General features: G+C 40.8%; 1 pseudogene across 1 annotated transcript; it reads right to left on the bottom strand.

Annotated features, from left to right (window-relative positions):
• Positions 1-828: 828 nt before the first annotated feature.
• LOC306659434 (protein LSM14 homolog A-like) lies at positions 829-2,430 on the bottom strand (annotated as a pseudogene). The gene has a single exon. The product of its transcript is annotated as a protein LSM14 homolog A-like (transcript).
• Between the last annotated feature and the right edge of the window lie 1,692 nt (positions 2,431-4,122).

The following is a 4,122-nucleotide window of genomic DNA, read 5'->3' as shown; positions in this document are numbered from 1 at the left end:
GTTAACCTGAAGTGGAGGGAGGGTGATATTTCTTTGAAAATACAGCTAGTACATTCTTACCTATGACTGTTTACATTCATATACCCAAAATATCTATTATTTGGAGAAATCCTGTGCTATATACCATTGGCTACAAAATGAAGTTGTTATATTGAGCATAAATTGTTCTCTTCAGATAATGGAAGACTGTATCAAATCTTCATTTATGTTCCAAACATTAAATAAGAAACTTAAGAATATTAAGTTTGGAAAGGTAAGAAGAAAAACAGACCCACCCATAACTCTGCTCCTAAGCACATCAGCTTCTCCAAAGATACACATTTGCAGACTTTTAATATTTATCCTTTAAATTAAAATTTAGTTTTTTTTTTATACAGCTATACAAAGTTCTTAGTGTTTCTTTTACAATGGAATATAATGGGATTTTACAACTATATAAAAAAGTCAATCTTTGCCTAAGAAGCAGTATTTACTGTGTGTATATAGTTGACAAAATTCTCTACCATCCAGTACCCTAATTGACAAAATAAGCTACCCCAGAGTAGAGGATTTCCAAAAAGAAAGAAAGATATAGACACACTCATGCACACAAACCCAGCCCCGTCCCCACAAAACCCCACACACAGAATAACCTTCTGTGTCTCAAAACATAGCATCATAGCCCTACCTTCAGGCAACTTGCAGAAATTGCTAAATACAATTTAGTGATAAAAAAAATCCTTTCAGTGATGAAAAAATACTTACGTTCCATAGAAGTACTGCTTTAGTTTAACTATACATAAGATCCTTCATAAGTACTTTCTCATGTATAGGCTTCTAGTACTCCAAATATATTTAATACTCATTTTTTAAGATGAACCTTCCTCCTCGCAAAGTAATTGCATTGTATCTTTGAAATTACACAGAAAAGTAAATAAACAAAATCCAGTGCAAGAGACAAATATACAGCAAATTCACTCCATTCTTCACAAGTACTGAAACCTATTTTCAGAACCACGAAGAGCTAGAAATTCACCTATTTTCAAAGACTTGTTTGTAGACTATGCAGCAACTTTATTGTCTTTCCTATATTCAAAATCTGCAAACTCCCTGCCCCAGTGCCCTCCTTGGAGTTCATGGTGAAAACCCCAGTGAAATCCTCCAGGGGCAGTAAATGTACCACCTCTGCCACCACCAGGCCTTCTGTCACCACGAAACCAAGACTGCCTCTGCTTCTGTGCCTCCCACCACCATTGTTTGGAGGAAGTGGAATTCCAAATGTTTCAGCATTTAATCTTCTTTCTTCAGCCCAAGTTGGCCTCTGTTCCCTATTAACATCATAAGAAATATTATTAAAGAAGGATTTAGTTTTGTCATAATAGCAATTCGGTCCAAGTGGATCTTCTTCATCAGCATTTCCTTCACTGTTTGGGGTATCAGCTTCTAAATCTCCTTTATTCTCACCATATACAGATTTCTCTTTTTTCCGAAGTTTATCTTCTTTTAATTTAAGTTTATTATGAAACTCTCTGTCAATCTCCTCCTTGTTAAATTGTGCATTTGCACTTTCAAAGTCAAAGTCTTTCTCAAATTTCATTTGACCACATCGTTGAATACCAAATCTGCCACCCCGATGACCTCTACGCCCTCTCCTTGGAGCTGAGGAAGCACCTGGAACTACTTGTCTCTTGCTATCATTTCTGAGTTGCTCATTTTCTGACCTTGAAACTTTGTGTACTTCAGCTGGCTTGTGCTCTTGATTCTCTATTGTTTTTTGTCTGGTAGATGGCAAAGGCCAGGTTGATACAGAGCTCCTTCTCCCAACAGGTGCTGGAGCAGGTAAGTGGGCCGCGGCAGTCTGTATTGCTTGTTCCATGGTTGAACTTTTTCTCAAAGGGTCTAACTGAGGGCTTGAACGACCTTGACATGACTGTGTTCTTATAGTTCTTGCATCCTGTGTAAAGGCAGAACCAACCGCACTACTTTGGGAAAAGTCACTGCTGTTTGATGTCTCCATTCCAAAGGACGGCAAGAAGCTTCCAGCAACACCAAGAGTATCAAACTGTTGCCAGACTAATGAACTTAGACTGAACTGACTGTACGTTGGCACCCTGCCAAAAGGTCCGTAGGCGCCCACTGACTGGAACGCGGATGAACCTAGTGAAGACTGAATGATAGCTGGGTCCTGAGGCAAAGAACACTGGAGTTTGGATGGGTCACAAACAGTGAGATCTTTAATATCATTCCCACGGAATATAATATATTCAAACACTTCATCTCGAGGAGGTATGGGGCGATCTGTGGGTCCGTCTTCTGTACCAAAGGATCAAACTTTGGCCAGGGCCACAGTGGAGTTCTCAGCGTCGATGGTGTAGAGGATCCCTCATAGCGGATCTCAGCCTTGGAGATGAGGCTGATCTTGCTGCCGGTGTAAGGGGTACCCCAGCTCATGGCGATGCTGCCCCTCCCAGCAGAGGCAGTTCCCATGGGCTGTAGGCCCTCCGCACTCCCCTGGCTACAGCAGCTGCCTTAGATCCAACATGGCTGCGGCGACTCTGCTACCCTCCCCCGGCTTCCTGTCCTCACACCGCGGGGCATGCTGGGTGGACGAGGCCGTACTCTCGCGAGACTCCCCGAGCACTTGATTTTTTTTTTTCTTTAATTATAAGGAGCCATATCTCTTTTCTTTACCCAATTGTGAGCCCCAGAGTCATAGTGAGGAGGTGATCTAGCTTGTATTTACATTACCCATACACCTTCACGTTGTCTTCCTAACTGGTTCTCCTTACACATACTTGGATTTTGTGTTTTTAATTGTGCCTTCCACGGCCTAACTACTTTTTCTTCATGTTCAAACGAAACTTCTATTTTAGCTTCTGCTCATACAAAGTCTCCCTCTCCCAAGTCCTTGGGGTTGCAATAATCAGGGAAATTACTTTCACTTCCAGGCATTTTGAATGAGACTCCTCTGAGCCCATTTTCAGAAAAGTAGGCCACAGTCATCAAGAACAGACTTCCTGAGTGGTGACTTTCTGGCTCATCATTAATCACTTCCTTGAGAACAACTGGGAAAATGAATTTCATGTGACTGCAGGCAGGTATCAAGCAAAATCCTCTGAGTCCTGTGAGGATATAAGTAATTTTATGGAATGGAGGAAAAAAAAGAAGTTTTCCATTTTTTTTTTTTTTCTAACCTGAGGTTTCTCATTTCATTTTAAAATCTCAATAGCTTTCAGTTTTATCATTGCAATCAATCATGGGAAATGATTCTGAGGAGTTTATTTGTATAGTTGGTAGAAAGTAAGAGTGCTCCAGTGAGTAAGGGACAGAAAGAGGTGCTGCCAGTCCAATGGGGTCACCGTCTTTTCTCAGAAATAATGTCTACCCCATGAGTTAGATTTATTAAAGCAGAGGTCTGTGGCACAGGGAAAGGTAATGAGCCATGTGGACCCTTTAGTTCTAAATTGCTTTTACTTAGTGGTGACCCAACTCCACATGATGAATTTATGGACTGCAGCCCATAATAAAGAGATATTCACACTACAAAAGAAAAGTCTTTAGAGGGTAACCTCAGACTTGACATGTAATTATTACCACAAGGTGTTTGAAAGCTCTGGCAGAGATTTTGACTTGTAATCAGTCCAAAATCTTTTCTTGGTAGACTGGACAATTGTCCTACATCTTTTAGGAATAGTAAACTCAGAAATGAGACAGAATATTACCCATGCTTTAGCATGTTGGATTTCAAACAGAGCTGAGATGGACACGTAGAAGTCCAACTTCTACCAAGGAGCATAGCTATTAACTGAGGGAGATCAACAGTTTAACCTTGCAGATTTCCATCAAACAGGCCCCTCATACTGAGTCACCAGCAGAAGCAGTCTCCAAAGCAGCCAGCACAGTGACTGAGCACAAGCAGCCACATGAGTTCTCACTGTGTAGAGATCTGGTTTATGCCATGGCCTTTCCAGCTCCATCCTTATAGGAATGTCCAGCTCTGCAGGAATAAGCATGGAGCTGTCTAATGCAAAGGTAGGACATCAGAGACAAAGTATACCTATTTTACATACTTGATAAGCCTCTCTAAAAAGAAACTCTTAATAACTTGAATATAACCCAATCAAAAATGTTTGAATAAGGCAT

The sequence above is a fragment of the Sciurus vulgaris genome, assembly GCF_902686455.1.
Source record: "Sciurus vulgaris genome assembly, chromosome: 4".
Taxonomy (NCBI): Eukaryota; Metazoa; Chordata; class Mammalia; order Rodentia; family Sciuridae; genus Sciurus; species Sciurus vulgaris.
This window is presented reverse-complemented; position numbering and strand designations above follow the sequence as displayed.